This window comes from Molossus molossus, unplaced genomic scaffold, assembly GCF_014108415.1.
Source record: "Molossus molossus isolate mMolMol1 unplaced genomic scaffold, mMolMol1.p scaffold_m16_p_6, whole genome shotgun sequence".
Taxonomy (NCBI): Eukaryota; Metazoa; Chordata; class Mammalia; order Chiroptera; family Molossidae; genus Molossus; species Molossus molossus.
The window spans coordinates 84,616,337-84,636,890 of record NW_023425399.1 but is presented as its reverse complement, the minus strand read 5'-3'; the positions used below and the strand labels follow the sequence as shown (position 1 = coordinate 84,636,890).

At 40.0% G+C, this 20,554-nt stretch overlaps 1 pseudogene; it reads left to right on the top strand.

The window, feature by feature from the left end:
- LOC118619267 overlaps positions 1 to 20,554 on the top strand; it is a 54,850-nt pseudogene that overhangs the window by 8,434 nt on the left and 25,862 nt on the right.

The window sequence follows — 20,554 nt, the reverse complement described above, 5'->3', positions numbered from 1 at the left end:
CAGGCAAAAGAAAGTGATCACAGAACGAAACATGAAAAAAATAGGAGGGAATTAACACAGGAAAAGATAAATATTTAGGCAACTATAAATGAATATTGACCATACAAAAAGTAATTGTGAAGTCTTGTAAAACTGTAACTGAATTATATAACAAGAGTAAGTCAAAAGACAAGAGGGAGCAGTAAATAGAGTTCAAGTATTCTAAGTTTCTATCAGTACTAGGAAAGAGATAAAAGTAATAATTTGTAATAAGTCATGGAGGCACATTGTGATCTCTAGGTTAATCATTAAATGAATAATAAAAATATCAAATTAGCAAATGAATAAGAGGAAAATAGAATAATAAAAACATTTAATTAATTGCGAGAAAAAGCCTGAAAGAAAAGAATACAAAGCAGATACCCCCCCCCAAAAATAGTAAGATGAGAGCTATAAAACCAAATGTCTGTAATTTTATTAAAGACATATAAACTAAATACTCCAAATTAAAGAATAAGATTGTCAGACTGGTTTGAAAAAATTCATATGATACTTATAGGAGACAAAATTTAAATATAAGACTATACCAAAAGAAAGCTAATGTAACTATAATACCATTAGATATAGTATAAAGACAATAAACAAAGTTCATCAAAATGGGCATGCATTCTTTCTACATTAAAAGTCTAGCAACTCTGGGTTCGTAATAATTTGGCATATTAGATGCTGTTTTGCATGTTATAAATCAGTTGTAGCTAATCAATGTTTTAAGAAATAACTTTTACAAAAAGTTATTTTACATGAAAGAAAAAAGGAAAGACAGAAAAAAGATGATCAATAGACTAGATAGATAGATAGATAGATAGATAGATAGATAGATAGATAGATAATCTTGGATATTTATTATACACTCTCCTAGAAGTTATACTTGCTGCTCAAATTTCTAACATGATTCTTAGATCTTTAGGTCATCCCTACAGTATTGTTTCTTTAAGCATATTTCATAGTCTCCAGGAGGGCTGCACTGCATGTCCCTGAACATATACCCTCACACAAACATACAACCCTCTCAGTAATGTTTAGGAAAAAAAAGAAACTATGTCCCAAAAAGCCCTAAAACCCTGGAGTAAAGAGGAGGTATAAAGTAATGTTGTAGGCAGGATGACATATTCTGAGAATAAAAAAGATAGAGGTTTGTTCTGTAGAAAGGAAATATATACATTATTGTTCAGTCCAAAATAGGCACACACAGAAAAATCCCTGTTTGGGAGTAAAAAGTCAAGGAATATGTCTGGTGTATATTACCTCCAATATCAATTAAACTCTCAGATTCAGGTCTGACTCTTAAAAATGCCAGCAAAGGCAGACCAAATAGACTGTGTGAGAAGTGAGTAGTTAATGGGAGCGGGAGATAGTGTTAATCAATTCCAAAGGGTTTGTTCCATCAAAAAAGATTCCACTAATCTGCAGAAGCCTAAATCCCAGGCACTCTAAGACACATTCTGTTAGTGTCAGTGTTCCACACCAATTACAGATTTCTGAAGGGCCAGCAGAGCAAAACTATGCCCTTAATATGTAAGCCGACACTGCTGTAACTAAGATTGCAATTGGACTGGGACAAATCTCTATGATCTTGATATATGAAAATCCAAATAGATGGTTTCCATAGAAATGAATAAAAACATTTCCAAATTACTTATTCAGGATTAATCCACTGCAGCTCTGCAAAGCAAACACATTTGATTAGGCTCAGTAAAGCAACCAATGAAAAATAAACTAAAATTGTCCAATAAGCTACCATAGTTGCCTTCACTAACAGAAAATCCTCACACAGTTAAAAGATGGATTTCATTAAGGAAACACCACAGTCCAGAGCAGGAGCTCTGTGATCACGCAAGCTGAGTTCCAATCCTGACCAAGCGCTGCCAACTTTATGATTTGAGGACAGGTCTGATTTAAAGGTTGTTTTACAAGTTTCTAAAAACCGGTGAAAAAAGAACCTGCGCGCCAGGAAGGGATTTCCCGGGGTGCAGTGTCCAGTCAGGTCAGGGGTCCGCGCAAACTCCTCAGAAACTTCCGCCCCTAGCTAGTGACACTGGTGGAGAAAGTGCACCCAACTCCAGGCCTCACAGAGAAGCTGAGGAGGTCACTGGAGGAGGTGGGCCTCATCCAGGCAGGACTTGGGCGATTCCAGAACTTGACTTTGAGCAGGCTCTAGCCTCCAGACCCAGGGACCCCGAAAGGGCGCAAAGAGGCCTGCAGAGCCGGCACCCAGGCAGGGTGAGCTCTGGCAGCTGGAACCTCCAGTCTTCCAAGGTGGCCTATCTGGTGCCAAATAGCTGCAACTTCCCCGTCCCCTTCGCCCCCCAAGGAGGTCCCAGGTGCTAAGAAGTCAAGAAGAGGTTGACCAAGCTGTTCGTTGAGGTCTCGTCCTTTTCCCTTTGACTTAGTATTAGACTTGCACCCTACCACCAACAAAAACACACGCACCCTGAGCCAGAGCACCTACCCTCCACCCCACACCTTTCTCTGTGACGTGTCCAAGAAGACGTCACAAACGCCTGGCTGAAGTTAGTTCAGTGCTTGCTCAACAATGAGAGGAGTAGGAAGCTCTCCCAGTTCCTACTCTATTCTCGGGTTCATTTGGCTCACAACTGGCTCTTGATGGGCAATTTGCTTTCTAAGTCTTGTCTCATCCCACTGCTGTCCTTCGCCCAGTGGCGGACGCCCAATGGATTTCCACATCCACCGTGATAATGCTCCAGCCTGGCCACCTGACCAGGACCACTCCGCTGTTCCCAGGTCTGCCCTCCGCCCTGGCCACAGATTGTTCCACCGCAACCATGTGTCCTTGCCTTCTGGATTTGACATGGAGCCAAGAGGTGGTGTTCTTCCCAAAGTCCCCTGGGTCCCTCTGGGGACCCTCCAGAGAAGCCGGTGCTGTCTGATTGTAATTCCATGTCTGGATGCTCAAGAAATACCAATCTCTCTCCTCTGGGGCCAAATGTTTTCTCCCATGTTCACCTTCTGAGTTGTTGGTTAAGGCTGTGAAGTCAGTACCACCCACTACCAATCCACTTCCTTGCCCAAAGGAGATGGAGGTGAAAGTTCCACTTCCTTGCTCAAAGGAGATGGAGGAGGAGAGTCTCCCAAAGGAATGGCAAAGAACAAAGAGAATCAGGTAGAGACCAATGGACAGGAGGAGTGGAACAGTCCCCATAGCAGTGGGGATCTACCACTGACATCCAGGCCCCTGAAGACCAACAGAGTCCTAACTCCATGCAAGTGCAATTCAGAAAATCTGGACCTCAATTCCAAGCACCCACAAGACAGCTTGGGTGAGAACGCCCAGATGTTGCCCCTGTGCTCCTCCTCCGAAGGCCAGGTCACAAGCTCACACAGCCTTGAGGGAGACGTTCTGCCTCCTCTGAGTCAGAACTCAGAAGCAGCAGTGCTCTCTGACCCTACCCTGTTGCTCCCTACTGCTGGAGAGATCCACAGCAGGTGCTGAGTGAAGACCATCCACCCAGCTTTCCAGGTTCACTGATGCTGGGAAATGAGATGCAACATGGACAGCCTTTAGACCTCCCATCCAGGAGCTCTCCTCCACTAGCCTCTCCCAGCAGGAAGCCCTGCCAATGTAAAATGTCCACAGCAAATTTCTGCTTCTGCCACTGCTGCTATGGGGTCAAGGTGAGCTGCCCTCACCTCCTAAGCTTCCTTGCCTTGCTGTTGACAAAAACCTGGATACCTTGGAGAACACTGGATGTCAGTATAACAAATTCTTGGAAGATAAAACAGAGGTCTTGGCTGACTGCAGTGCCTCTCAGCATGCCCATTCTTTCTCTCCACCTGGTTGGGTGATTGCGGACTCCCTGCCTCTGGCCACTCACATTAGGCAGGTCCCTGATACAACCAACTTGGCTGACCTTTTGCCTGGCCCCAGAACCTGTCTGTCTCTTCACCTTCTCTGACACCTAATGTTGATTAGGAAACAGGATGCACAGTCTCTCACTCTCCTCTTGCTGCTCAGGCTGGTTTTCTTCCTCTTAATTCTAATCCTATTTTGGGAATTCCATTTCATGAGAATGGAGGCCTTGTTTATTCAGTTTTAACTACAAAACCTGCTACTCCCCACACCTCCTATGACCCCAGCCTTCTCCTTCCAACCACCCTCTTGTGAAAATGAATTTCCTACATCTATGTATGTAGATTCTGCCTTCCTTTTGTCTTACCCACATCTCTTCAATCCCCTCTACCAGTACCCCTGTTTTCACTGCCCAGCTCTCTATGGCTGTCCCTTCTATCATCAGAGCCAAGGTATCTGCGTATTTGACCTCTCAGCCCACTTTAGATACTGACATGGATACTACTCCCACTTCCCATGCTGTCATATTTAGATCTTCTCCAGCCTCCAGTATGAGATTCATCCCATCTTCCCAAGTCCAGTGGAGGCACCCTAAAGTCCCCTCCACTGGCTCATCTGTATTGAAGGACCCCTGCCCTACCCCATACCAACTAATTGACCCCCAAACCACCACCCAGCCCACTTTAGGAACCCCTGATGGTCAGCAGAAAAGAACCTCCCTCCACAGTGTTCCTGTTAGCATGGAACTCTTAAGTTGCCTATGCTTCAGTAGACAGCACCTCTGCCAACTTCAACCCTGCCGTTGACACCAAGACAATGAATACCACTCCTCCTTCCCAGGTTGTCATTTTCCATTCTTCCTCTGTCTCTAAGGAGAACCACTCTCCATTCTACATGGCACTCCCTAATTCTGAGAACACACCACCCAGTGGCAACATTCCCTCAGCTGATGTCTCCACCCATTTACCTAAAAAATTAGTCAGCAGTGGGACCCAAGTTTCCAACCTTTCCTTGGACTCAGAAGCTACCTCTCATCCCACATCTGGGCCCAGTGATGGGCATCAGCCTAAAAGCTCTTTACTGTTGAGAAAAGTGGTAGCCTCAGTCCAGTCTGTAGGCCTAGCCAGACAAAGGCAGAATAATGCACACAGGTGGTGCAGGTTTACAACTGCCAGATTCCACATTTGATACCACTGTCAACACCTAGCTGGCCTTTGGTGACAACCCAGCTATTTTCTTATTGATACATTCACTGCTGCTGGCTTTGGAGTTGCCACCAGGATGCCTAGCACTGGGGACAGTAGCTCACTGTTTGTCAGTGCATCTCCACTTGTGACTATGGGACTGTAGGTCCCATGGAGGGAGCTAGAAAACCTCCTACACTTGCAACAGATACCACCATGGAGAAGAAATGTGTGTCAAGAAACATGTCTGTTTCCATCTTTGATCAGACCACCTGGTGCTCACCTGGCTACACCACATCCATTATAGATATACATGCCAGCAACACCCCTGTGTTTAGACACACGGTTAGCTACACCTTATTTCCTAGCACCTGGAATGCACCTGGGAGCGTATAACATCAGCTTTTGTTTTTTGGTGGAGCTCTGACATGCTTAAAACAATAATTTATAATACGCAATATCATTGCAATGTTTAAAGGTGATGTATATGTGTGTGCCTCTTGGTTCTGTTTCTCTGAAGAACTCTGACTAGTATGGTGTTGTTGTTTTTTTATCCACACCTGAGGACATTTTTCCATTTTTTGTTCAGGTACAGTGGGAGGGAGAGAGAGGAACAGAGAGAGAGAGAGAGAAACATCGATGTGAAAGGGACACATCGAGTGGCTGCCACCTGCACAACCGACCAGGGCTGGGGACAAACTGCAACCGACGTATGTGCCCTCAGTGGGAACCGAACCCGGGTCTCTCAGGACCGCAGGCTGATGCTCTAACCGCTGAGCCAAACCGGCCAGGGCTAGTATGGTGTTTTTAAGAAAATACGTTACAATAACTCTGTGTAAAGGTTCTGTGGAGACACAAGGGCACACTGCATCAAAAACAAACTTTGGAAATAAATTCTATTAGTCCCATTCTTCCATATTCTCTGCTAATCTCAGAGCTCCACAAAGGAGACATTGAGTTTGCTTTGGCGAAGACCCTATTAAGGGAGTGATAAAACAAGTATAGTTTGGAAGAAAATATTTACAAAGCACAAATCTGGCAATGGACAAATATCTAGACTATATAAATAACTCTCAAAATTCAACAGTAAAAACACTAAAAATCCAATTAGAAAATGGGCAAAGGACACAAATAGACATAAGGTGGTAAATAAGCTCATAAAAGATCCTCAATAATATTGACCATCAAAGAAATGCAAATTAAAACCATAATGATAGCACTACACAACAGAATAGTTAAAATGAAAAAAAGTGGCATCACCAAATGCTAGCACGGATGTGGATTACGCATACATTGCTGGTGGAAAACAGTTCAGCAGTTTCTAAAAAATTAAATATGCAACTACAATTCAATCCAATAAGTATACTTCTAGACAGTTATTTCAGAGAAATAAAAACATTCACTTCAGTAGGTGAATGTTAAACAAACTGTGGTAAATCCGTACCATGGACTACTAAACAATAAAAAGGAATAAACTATTGATACATGTGACAGCCTGGATGAATCTCCAGAGAATTAGGCTGAGTGAAAAAGCTAATCCCAAAAGGTGACATACTATTTGAATCCATTTATATAATATCCTTAAAGTGACAAATTTAAGAGTGGAGAATAGATGAGTGGTTGTCAGGGGTTAAGGGGAAGTGGGGCAAGAGAGATGAGAGCAACATGAGGGATCCTGTGGTGATTAAATGTTCTGTCTTGACTGTGTCATTGTCAGCATCCCAGTTGTTATATTATATTATAGTTTTGCAAGATGTTACCTTTGCCGGAAACTACATAAAGGGTACAAAGGATCTCTGCATTATTTCTTACAACTGCATGCAAATCTACAACTACCTTGCCCTAAAACATTTCATTTTTAAAAATCTAAAAATTTTCAGCCAGTGTGGTTCAGTGGTTGAGTATCAGCCCATGCACCAAGAGGTCACTTGTTTGATTCCTGGTCAGGACACATGCCCAGGCTGTGGGCTAATCCCCTGTAAGGGGCATGCAAGAGGCAGCCAATCAATGTTCTCTCTCGTCAATGTTTCTATCTCTCTCTCTCCCTCTCACTTTCTCTCTCTCCGAAATCAATAAAGGGAAAAAAATTTTAATTTTAAAGATCTGGTTCTTTGAAAAGATAAACAAGATTGATGGACACTTAGCCAGACTCACCAAGAAACAAAGAGAGGACCCAAATAAACATAACCAGTAATGAAAGAGGAGAAGTAACAACTGACACCACAGAAATACAAAGAATCATTAAAAAATACTGTGAACAATTATACACCAACAAATTGGACAATCTAGGTGAAATGAACAATTTTCTACAAAGACACAGTCTCCCAAAACTGAACCGGAAAGAGAGAGAAAACTTGAACAGATCAATAACAACTACAGAAATTGAAGATGTAATCAAGAAACTCCCAGCAAACAAAAGCCCAGGCCCAGATGGCATCACGGAGAAGTTTTACTGAACATTCAAAGAAGATCTAACACCAAATCTCCTCAAACTATTCCAAAAAATTCAAGAAAAAGGAAGACTTCCAAACTCATTTTATGAGGCCAGCATAATTCTAATTCTAAAACTGGATAAAGACACTGCAAAGAAAGAAAACTACAGGCCAATATCCCTGATGAAGATAGATGCCAAAATTCTCAACAAAATATTAGCAAATCTGATCCAGCAACACATCAAAAAAAATTATTCACCATGACCAAGTGGGATTTGTCCTAGGGATACAAGGCTGGTACAATATTTGAAAATCAATTAATGTGATACACCACATAAACAAAATGAAAGATAAAAACCATATGATCATATCAATAGACACTGACTAAGTGTTCAACAAAATCCAGCACCCATTTCTGATAAAAACACTCAGCAATGTGGGAATAGAGAGATCATATCTCAACATAATAAAGGCCATATATGAAAAACCTATAGCCAACATCATACTCAACGGGCAAAAATTAAAGCATTTCCATTAAGAACAGGAACAGGACAGGGATGCCCACTCTTGCCACTCTTATTTAACATAGTACTGAAAGTCTTAATAACAGCAATTAGACAAGAGGAGAAATAAAAGGAATCCAAATTGGAAAGGAGGAAGTAAAACTGTCATTATTTGCAGATGACATGATATTGTACATAGAAAACTCTAAAGACTCCATAAAAAATCTAATAGAGCTAATAAATGAATTTGGAAAAGTAGCAGGATACAAAATTGACATCAAGAAATCAACGGTATTCTTATATACCAATAATGAAGTCACAGAAAGAGAAACTAAAAAAACAATCCCATTTACCACTGCAGCAAAAAAACTAAGATACCTAGGAATAAACTTAGCAAAGGAAGTAAAGGACCTGTTTTCAGAAAACTACAGGACATTAAAAAAGAAATAGAGGAAGGTATAAAAAGTGGAAGCACATACCTTGTTCATGGATTAGAAGAAGTAACATCATTAAAATGTCCATACTACCCAAAGCAATCTATAGATTCAATGCAATCCCCATCAAAATGCCAACGACATATCTCACAGAACTAGAAAAAACAAACACTCCAAAAGTTTATATGGAACCAAAAAAACCTCGAATAGCCACAGCAATCTTGAAAAAGAAAAACAAAGTAGGAGGGAATTACATTACCAGATATCAGGTTATACTACAAAAACCATAGTAATCAAAACAGTCTGGTACTGGCACAAGAACAGGCATGTAGACCAATGGAACAGAACAAAGAACCCATAAATTGACCCAAGACATTATGCTCAATCAATAATTGACAAAGGAAGCAATAGCATACAATGGAGTAAAGACAGCCTCCTTAATAAATGATATTGGGTAAATTGGACAGCTACATGCAAAAAAATGAAACTAGACCACCAACTTACACCATACACAAGAATAAATTCAAAATGGATAAAAGACTTAAATGTGAATCATGAATCCATAAAAATCCTAGAAGAAAATGTAGGCAACCAAATTTCAGATATCACATGTAGCAGAATTTTTACTGATATGGTGCCTAAGGCAAGAGAAACAAAGAAAAAATTAAACACATGGGACTACATCAAACTAAAAAGCTTCTGCACAGCAAAAGAACCATCAAAATGGAAAGGGAACCCACTATATGGGAGAACATAATTGCCAACAATACATGAGATAAAGGGCTAATTTCCAAAATACATAGAGTACTCATAGAACTCAACCAAAGGAAGACAAAGAATCCAATTAAAAAATGGGCAGAGAACCTAATTAGACACCTCTCCAAACAGGACATGCAAATGGTCAAGACACATATGAGAAAATGCTCAGTGTCACTAATCATCAGAGAGATGCAAATTAAAACAACAATGAGATACCACCGCACACCTGCCAGATGACAGCCATCAACAAATCATTACACAAGTGCTGGTGAGGATGTGGAGAAAAGGGGGCTCTAGTACACTGCTGGTGGGAATGCAGACTGGTGCAGCCACTATAGAAAACAATATAGTATTGCCTCAGAAAAATTAAAAATAGAACTGCCATTTGACCTAGTGATCCCACTTCTAAGAATATATCCTAAGAAGCCTGAAACAACAATCAGAAAGAATGTATGCACTCCTATGTTCATAACAGCGCTATTTACAATTGTTAAGATCTGGAAACAGCCCAAGTGTCCTTCAATAGATAAGTGGATAAAAAAAGCTGTGGTACATATACACAATGGAATACTATGCAGTTGTAAGAAAGAGAGATCTCTTATCCTTTGAGATGACATAGAGGGACCAGGAGAGTATTATGCTAAGCGAAATAAGCTAATCAAAGAAAGACAATTATCACATGATCTCACTCATTTGTGGAATATAATGAACGAAACAAGCTGATGAACAAATTATACCCAGAGACATAGAAGCAGGGTACAGACTGACAAACCTCAGAAGAGGAGGGTGGGGAGAGGAAAGAGGAAACCACGGAACTCATGTGCATGTATGTGTAACCAATGGATATAGACAACAATGCTGGGGGGGGCGGTTGGAAGGAGGGTGTCAGTGGGGGGAAAAGGAGAAATATCTGTAACAAAAATAAATTAATAAAAATTGCAAATAAAAATAAATAAAAAACCTTAATGTGTAAGAAAACCAAAAGTCATTAAGTTTGCCTGGAATTGGCTACATTATGTTTTCTACCCATTATATGGAATGAAAGGTAGATTAGGATGAGCTGAACAAAACAGTCAATTAAAGGGGAGAGAGAGAGAGAGAGAGAGAGAGAGAGAGAGAGAGAGAGAGAGAGAGAAAATACAAAAATACCTTAGAGACTTTATTGTAACTTAAAATGTTCACATGTACACTTATTTGATCATCTGCTGTTACACAGCCACCAGCTATTCTTTGAGTTTCAAATGCAGCTGGAACTGTGTTGGTCACACACACACACCCAGACTGTGCTGGCTGCTATTTCCTGTTTGGTTCTTTAAAAGGAAAAAAGCTTAAAGAACTTGGGACAGGGCCAGAGTACTCCATTTCTAGGTTTTTACAGGTATTTTCAAGTTTTGTTTTTTCTCCTTTTTCAAGTACTTTGCAGTTATCTCCCACACAAGTCTAATTCTACAGTATTTTTTAAAGCAACTCTCTGGTTCTCTCCTAAGGAACCATAAAAATGAAATTACTGTACCAGCAATCCCTCCCCAGGGGTATTACTCTTAATATGTGTTACAGATCCTTTAGTGCAGATCTAATCCCGATGTATTTTTAAACTGAGGTGAGTACTTCAATGGGCTTATTTGCATTTTTTTCCTATAAAGTGTTACTTTTGTAATATAAAATAAGTTGTCGAAAAATAAGTTGTTAATGTTTCTATAATAAAAAATTAGGTAAATAAGTTCATGTTTTGTGATTAAAAATTAAGTCATCAATATTTCAGTCTTTCTTATCCCCTTTCTACCACCATAAGAAATGGAAATTTCAGTCCAAGGCAAATTTTGCATTCACCTCTTTTTTCCATTGCACTCAGTACAATCCTGGAACACCTTCTTCCCATTTCAGGTAGTATTTGTGTTTAGGAAATACAAATTTTTATCATCAGTGAAAATAAAGTATAACTGGAATTGGGAAATATGCTATATAAGTTTTACAAAATAAGTACACTTTTGTACTGCATTCTAATTTCAAATATAAGTTGTTTGAGAAAATTCTTGGCTCTGTTGTCCTGGTGCATATTTAACTGGTAGAGACAGTTCATTAATGAAACAAATAATTTGCAAAGGTGAAAACATATAAGGTGTTCTTATTTGGGGTGTTAACCCAATTTGAGTAACTGCTGTCAATCCTGTTTAATGGTAAGTGGGTTGCCCATGTTTTGAGAGTAGTGTTTATGATTACCTGGGACCTTCTGTCCTGCCCTGCCTAATCCAATCATGCACCTGTACAGCTGTACAGAGAAGGCTGGTAACAGAATTGTGTGTGTGTAAAAAAAAAAAAACATAAAAATGTGTATACCCTGCAGGTAAAAAAAAATGTTCATTTGTATATAAAAGATTGCTATGTAGGTGTTACATGCTCACACTTGTAAAGGCACCTAAAGATTTTTTATTGTATTATAAATCAAGTAGATATTAATGAGATATTATAGACCACATGATGTCCAGGAAAGAACACTGGAGGGTAATTTGGGAGACCACCCACAAGTTCCATCATTGACAATCCAATTTCTACACTTGACTTTGACTCCCTGCTTAGAGCACCAGTGTCTCTGCTAGCAAACTACCTGAAGACAGTGATTTCTCAGAGGACACTGAACAGGGAAGAGAAACTCACTGAAAGGGAAACAAGTGCACTCAGGATGAACCCCACAAGGGAAAGCTGAATCTCGAAGTCTAGAATTTAATTTTTCTGGTAATGGCGTCATTCTGCTCTCAAGTGAATTACTCTTTACTCCACTTTATTTTGTATACATTATCTCCAAGGCACTATTTTTAATCTATAATTATCTTACCACATAATTTAGACCTTCATATATAGCAGGAAGATATGCACTACATAAACAATCTAGTGCTAATTTTTTTGCCAGGGTAGGTCTCATCATTCCCATTTTTCTGTATCTCTGTTCAGAGCCCAACTTGGTGAAACAGTGGTAGGATGCAACCTGCATGATAATGGTTACTTCAAATATTAAAACAAGCTCCCAAGAAGCTGCTGAGTCAAAGGGTTGGGTAAAATTAATCAGAACATATGCTTCTTTCTACCAAAGGGAGTTTAAAATATCTCCTCCTATTTTCCCAGAAAAAAAGCTAACAGGAAGAGCATGATAGTGGATGTCGGGCAGAGCTACATCAGGAGGGAGTAGGAGCGGGAAAGGGTGGAAGAATACCTAATAATAAGTGCAGAAAATTGACAGAACCTGGAAGAAGCAAGTGTAGACAGACTCAGGACCATTCTTTAGTCATCATGACTTTGAGATATGACCAATTGCTTTACTGTTTTGGTCATAAATATTTGCAAATATTTATTTGCACTTTAAGTATTGTGCTTAACCATGTGACAGGTGCTCAAAAAGAATGAAAGAAAGAAGGGAAGAAAATAAAAGAGGGAGGGAAGGAAGTAGAGAGGGAAGGAAAGAAAAAAACTTGTTGATCAATCCTTTCTGTATTTGGTGGGAAGAGAGCTCTTTTATATGAAACAGTCTTATAACCTACCCTTGTTCTCTGTGTCTCCAGATAAAAACATCCCAAAGAAGACACTGCTCCCCTTATCATTTACAAATTTCACGGTAGACAGAATCTCATTGGAAAGTTTTGCCCTTGTTTCAGGCCAACCTCTCTTAGACATCTGGTCTACTGATGATGTAGTTGCACCCGAATCTCTATTAACCTGTTTTTACTTTGCCTGAGAATCACTTTGGGAAACAAAACTGACAGCAAATTTTGGGCAATCAACAGGTCCAAATCTACCAGTTTGGGTACAACCTTCTCCCACCATACAGAGAAGTATAACATTGAAATTCCAGCTTCAGTGAAGTGTATTAATGCATATTTTAATTAATGCAAACTATGTGGTCTAGCAATGTGGTGGAAACATTCCCTTTAAAGAGAAAAATAATTGTAGAAGGATACAGTGATTTAACCCACACCTATAATTTTCAAAGAATTTATTCCTAATAAATATAAGAATGTCATCTTACCTGAAAATTAAGTTTAATTAGTGACTATAAGAAAACTGTGGAATGTATTATGCCAATAAAAAGAAAAAAATCAAAACATTGAAGATAATATAATATTAAGGATATCTTGCAGAATTATTACCCATATATAATTTTAATAGAAGGATTTCTTATATTTTTAACCCAAACTCTCATCTAAAATTCACCACAAGATTTGTACATAATAGGATGCTATTTTCAAAAGGCATTTGATTCCAGAAGAAATGTGGATGCCATTAAGAGCCCATGGACAATATAGTACAAGTGACTCAAAAGATATAAAAATAAGATGCAAATCTAAAAGCAAAAAGGTTTTCAAATAAAATAAAGGCAAACAAACAGACAATGTTATATTGCAGCCATATGTACCACTCCCTAAAATGTTAGTGACTTAACAGAACAGAAATTTATTTCTCACTCAAAGTCTTCTATAGGTCAAAGTGATTCTCAGGATTATCTCCCAGACACTGAGTGAAGACACTCTATGAAGCAATTCACTGATCTAGGTTGACAGAGGCTTCACCCTCTTATAGATGTATCATCTGGGGCACATGATCTCTGGTTCAGTAGAACAAAGAGGAATATGGAAAATAGCACACCCACACTTATGTGCCCAGTACACTTCTGCTAACATGTCATTGACCAAAGCAAACTCCATGGCTATGTCTCAGGGGATAAGGGAATTTTCATCTTCCATGCAAATGGAGAAGGAATCAAATATATTGGTGAATAAGAACAATGTCTACCACAAATAGTTAAAGCAGGTCGTAGAGGAGGAACTCAATTTTCCTGACTATATATACTATATGTACTATAGGATGACTCTCTTGCCAGGGATTGCTTCAAGCATAACCCTGATGAGTAGGAGTAACATCTGGAGGAGAGGGAATCAGCTGCATCTTTTTACCTTCTGATGTGCCACCTGAATGCTCTTCTCTCTCCATCCTAAACTCTTACATACTTCTATTTCACCTCCACTCTCATGGAAGACATTCACCTTCTCCTGGAAACCAGACAATCCTTCTAGACTGCGTAGATAGCCTTCTTATGTGATTTCATACCATCCTGCAGTTACTCCTCTCTATCAGAGTGTTCACATAAAGATAAATTGTTTTGATACATGGAAATGCATGTAAAATACTATATACCTGGCAAATGCTCACACACATGTTGTTGTCATCATTGTCATCATCATCATCATAACACCTAACACTTTGCATTTATTAATTTAACAGTCTCTCTCACAAGGTTGAGATCCCATTGTCCTGACTCTTAACTGAGGACACACCTACTCCAGGTTACTCTGCTCCCCTTCAGCTCACACCAGCCTTGACTGCCAACCTGGACTCGAGCCCCTCAGGCTCTGCTTTTTAGTTGTTCCATGTACCCCCTTTTCCACTAACCCCCCAAATTTCTTTGTATTCATCTTCTATAATTCTTCTTGCACTGTTACAGTATACATAAGCACTAAGCCTCTTAGTAACACACGCACACGTTAGTAAGTGGTTTTGCTTGCAATGAAAATTGATATTAGGACATTACAATAGATAAATTAAGGAATGAAATGTTCAAAAGTCTACTTCCATATCCATTACTAAAGTACTGTCTCCTCCCTCCTATTCCAGATAATCTTTCCTCTGACATCTCACATAACTGTCATATAGTGTGGATGATTTGATTTCAATTTTTTTTGTCCAACAACTTTGCGCTTTTTTCCCCTTTCTTTTCCTTTCCTTTCCTTTCTTTTCTTTTTTGTTTAGAGAAAGGGGAAGGGAGAGGGAGAGAGAGTTAGAAACATCAATTGGCAGCCTCCTGCATGTCCCCCACTGGAGATCAGGCCCACAACCTGGGCATGTGCCCTGACCGGGAATTGAACTGGTGACCTCTTGGTGCATGGGTCAATGCTCAACCACTGAGCAACACCGGCCATGCTGCACTTTTATTTTCTAGTAATTCCACAAAACCCATTCACTTGTACAGACATCTGAAATTATTCCATCATTAAATAATAAGAATTTACATATATAATATGCATATGCTCTCCTATACATGTATTGTCTCAATCAGCAATATACCATTTTAAAGGTCCTCTTTTAAGAGCTATAATAAAATTAGTGCATCACATGATGAATAACTAGCACCAACCATTAGTTTTATCATAGAGTGGCATATATTAGCACGTTATTATATACATGTATATATGCCGTATTAACATTCATTTCAGAAATAGATTTTATTGAAATACTCTATACATCTGGTTTTCCTGAGAGTAACTCCTGGCTTCTCAGGGTGTCACTGTGTCTACTCCCTGTAGGGTAAAAATTCTGATTCTCTCCTCAGTGTTAGCCATGAATAATATTACAACCTCCCAGCAGGTTATGTGCTTTGGAATATTTCATTGGCCTGTGAAACATTTATTATATTCTGAGACATATTAAGCATGGTATAAAACATGGGCAATATATAGTCCCTATCCAGTACCCTCTTCATCTAAATAGCACAAGCAAGCAAATAAAAATAGTGCGTCACAAAGATTGCTTTCAATTTCCTTCATTTCTTTTTAAGATTATGATGTCATTTTTCAAAAACCATGTCCAGGAGCTCCAGTCTAAGGAGAGCCTGTGGTCATATGAGATGAGAGGATGGTTCACCAAAGAAATGAGTTTTGAGCAAGACCCAGTGAAGCAGAATTCGGGCCATACATCAGAAGAAACGCTGAAATGGAGCTTAGCAGGAAAGAACTGAAACACCAGCTTTTTAGGCAGAAGCATCTACTAGATAAAACTCTAATTTTAGAGTAAAGAAATGTTTAAGTTCCTGCTCCTTGCTCTTAACAGTGATGAAGTCTGTGACCTTAGGCTAATGATTTCACCTCTGCATACTTCTGTTTCCCCAGGTGTGAAAAAGGGGTGAATTTTCTGTTCTGTGCTGCTTGCAGAGATCATGGGAGTGCATAGATTAAGAGACACATTTGAGCATTTTGACATGTTGGTTGTAGGGTCCTGAGAACTTTGCTGATGTTGATCGACAGAGCAGCCAGAATCTTGCATGGGTCCAAGTCTTGGGCTTGTGTTCAGCACATGGAGGAGAGTCATGCTCCCTTTGCTTCTCACCTAGATCATCTTCCCAGCCCAGGGAGAGGGGGAATATCCTTGCAATCATTCTGCACCTCCCTGAGAAGAGGCTGAGATCTGTGGACCCGAGCAGATACAGTGTAGCCAGCTGAGCCACTGCCTGTCTGGGACCATATGCATGAGATGGTTGTATGTCGAGGGACCTGGCCATTTGTCTCTGCTCCAAATTATGTTAACTAGCACTTACACAGGACTTAATCATTTATCAATACTGTATGATTTCACCCAGCTGTCACAAGCACCCCAAATGCTATCATCCAAGAACTGCATAGCACCAGAGGATCAGAGTCTGGAGACAGGCAGCCCTGGGTTTGAATCCCAGCTTAGCCATTTACCAACTGTCTTACCTTGTGCAGTACCCCATGTCTCTTAGCCCTAAATCTCTATCAACAATATAATAATCATGAAAAGGGATCTAATAGGGTGTTGTGAATGTTAAGTGTAAATTCAAGTAAGAAGCTTAGTGCAGTGTTCATTGTAAGCATTCTATAAATGCTGGTTATGTTTTATTATTACTATTATTAATATCATTCTTATTATTATTACTAAGGCTATTATTTAGAGCAGTTTTAGGTTCACAGAAAAATTCAGGGGAAACACAGAAATTTCCTATATATCCCCTGCCTCACACTCTACACACACACACACAGCCTCCCCATTAGCAACACCCCCCACCAAAGTGGTATATTTGTTAGAACTGATGAACCTACATTGGCACATTATAATCACACAAAGTTCATAGTGTGCATTAAGGTTCACTATTGATATATATCTATGGGTTTGGACAAATGGCATGTATCCATCATAGCATCATCCAAAGTATTTCAACTGCCCGAAATGTTTTCTTTGCTCTACTTATTCATTCCTCCCTCCTCACCAACTGGTAACCAATGATCTTTTTACTGTCACCACAGTTTTGTCTTTTCTAAAATGTCAGATAGTTGGAATCCTACGTTATGACGCCTTTTCTGATTGGCTTCTTTCACTTAGTAATAAGCATTTAAGATTCCTTCATGTCTTGCCCAGCTGGGTGGCTCAGTTGTTTGGAGGATCATCCCGTATATCAAAAAGGTTGCAAGTTCCATTCCCAGTCAGGACACATACCTCGTTTGCAGGTTCGATCCCCGATCAGGGCACGTATGGGAGGCAACCGATTGATGTTTCTCTCTCTCTCTCTCTCTCTCTCTCTCCCCTCCTTCCTCTATCTCTAAAATGAATAACCAGATCCTCAAGTGAGGCTGAAAAAACAAAAGGGTGCTTCCATGTCTTTTAATGAATTGATACTTCATTTATTTTTAGTGCTGAATAATATGTCATTGTCTGGGTATGCCACCTGACTATGTTTTTAATGCAGGTGTTAAATAGACACAGAGCCCAGCTGGTGTGGCTCAGTGTTTTAGCATTGACCCATGCACCAAGAGGTCACCGTTTTGATTCCTAGTCAGGGCACATACCCAGGTTGTGGGCTAAAGCCCCAGTGTGGGATATGCAGGAGGCGGCCAATCAATGTTCTCTCTCATTGATGTTTCTCTCTCTCTCTCTCTCCTTCTCCCTCTCTCTCTAGTATCAATAAATAAGATAAATAAATAAATAGACACAGAAAAGTTATGTAATATGCCCCATCTCATACAGCCAGTGAGTACCAAATCAAGACTGCAATTCTCTCATCAGTATCCCCTGGCAGTCCAGCCTCAGATGAGCCCAGGTAGGACAACTCACTAGGACATGATAAATGCAAGCTCCATTTTCAGGACATGGTCAGTAGAGTTTGTATTTTTTGTTGTTGTAAAGAAATTCTTATTTCCCTTGGGTAAAAGAAAACCACAACTGGGGCCACAGATGGGGCCAGGGCCTGTGGTGGACCATGGAGGGCAGTGACAGGAAGCGCCCACTCTCATTCTCTTCTGCCAGAGCAATGCTGCTCCAACTCATACGCTGATGCCGGGGGTCTGTGCTTCTAATAAAAGTCTGCATTTCTAATGAAATTCCAGGTGGTGCCACGCTGCTAGTGCACAGATCAGACTTTGAGAAGGAAGAGGCTAGTCTATCATGCTCTCTTAGGGAGAAAAAGGAAACGATTCTGTAATTTATCTGACAGTTGTTGATTGAGTCTCTGTCACATGCTGAGTACTAGAGACCCAGTGGGGAGGGAGCCAAAGCTGCTGGGGTCCCTGCTTTCAGGATCATTCTGTAGAAGAGGACAATGAAACAAACAAATAAAATGGAAACAAACTGCAGTAAATGTTACAAAGGGAAAAACAAAAAACGGGGCCTGAGACAGACAGTAAAATGAAGATGTCCTTTAGACTGATCAGAGAGCGCCTCTCCAAGAAGGTGTCATTCAACCTGAGTTTTGAAGGATGAGAAGCTAGCTGTGCAAAAAGCAGAAGAGGGGCATTCTAGGCTAAAGCATTCATAAGATCTCTGAAATGGCAAAAGAGGAGAGGAGGGAGTCTGTATTTCATTTTAATACATTCATTCTATCTACAGGGTGAAGAATGAATTCTACGGAAGCAAATATGACAACAAGGAAACTAGCCGAAGGCCAATGCAGGGGTTCTGGAATGAGATGATAAATTCCAGGCATTTAGTGCTGAAGTAAAGCATGAAAGCTGGCCTCGCAGGAGAGGGTTAGGCACAGGCAAACAACCCAGAGTTTTCCATCTTTGTACCCAGGATTGAGTCAGTCTACCCCACAGACAACAACAAAGGCCCTCAAAGAGAGAAAATATCCACAATGCAGAAGGGTTGCCCTTGCAGTGAGAAGGGAGCATATCACATTAGTGGAAAAACTCTCCAGGTAGCAGCAATGTTGTTGAAATTAAGACAATCCCCCAGAGTTCCAGAGCTGTGCTACCCAGCATGATAGTCACTAGCTATGTGTGTCTGTTTAAACATAAATCAATAAAAATTCAATAAAATTAAATTTCAATTTCTCAGTCTTACTAGCAATCTTCACATTTTGATTGCTCAATAGCACTGTGGTTTGTGGCTACCATTTTGAACAGAAGAGATTCACACAATATTTCAATCATCATAGAAAGTTCTATGAACAGTGCTGCTCTAGATGGCTAAGATGTGATTAAAATTAAGAAATGATTGTCTAGCTGGTATGGCTCTGTGGTTGAGCGTCAACCCATGCACAAAGAGGTCACCAGTTCAATTCCCAGTCAGGGCACATGCCCAGGTTGTGGGCCGAATCCCCAGTGGTGTGCATGCAGGAGGGAGCCAATCAATGTTCTCTCTCATCGATGTTTCTATCTCTCTCTCCCTCTCACTCTCTCTCTCTTTAAAATCAATAAAGAAAAAAAATTTTTTAAGAAATGATTAAAGCTCAGAAGATATTTCCTGAAGGAATACTATCTGTTATTTTCTGGTATATGGATTATATGCAGGTAATGTGGCCTAGGGTATATTTGCTGTGCAAGCAAGCAGGAACAAAATTGTGTAATGGGATAAATATTGAAAGAACGAGTACTACATAAAGACAAGTGAGTAGGAAATTAAGGGTGCTGGTATAAGAATTATTTTCTTGCCCAATCTAAGGGTCCGAGGCCAGGCAGGAACTTAATTAAAGCCAAAATGAAAACAAATGAATTTTGAGAACTGAGAGTGGTAGAGGCATTTGAGATCTGGATGTTGGTTAGGAATTAATATAGTAGGGGGATGGGATAGTAGTAGGTAGGGTAGAAAGTGAGATAAGGACATTTCACGGTGAGAAATTTGGGGGAAGAAATAGTCTGAGTGATGTTGAAGTCCTACATGTGGTCTTGCCCATCGCGGCTGGTATGAAGCTGAAGACCATATTCAGGAGCTATAAGACCAGGATTTTGTAAGGGCCATCAACATGGATTGTGTTAACTTTTTGTTATGAATATTTTCAAGTTTGTATAAAAGTAGAAAAATAGTACAGTGAACTCCAATATACTCTCAACCATGCATTGACTCATGGTTAATCTTACTGATGTGGATTTTAATGTTACCAAGACATTGGAAGATCTTGGTGCAGAAAAAGGAAAGTGGAATCAGGTGATAAAAACTGAAAAAGAATGGGACATCCTCCTCCTCATGGTCAACAGCCGCAACTAAAAAGAAGAGGTAAAATTCAAAAGGGGAGCAGTGCTGATGTTCGCTCTAGCACAACATCTGGCATGTAGTAGAGACTCACTAAATAAGAAGGCAGAGAGGCATAGACAGTGGGGAGAGCAAGGAATATCCTATTCTC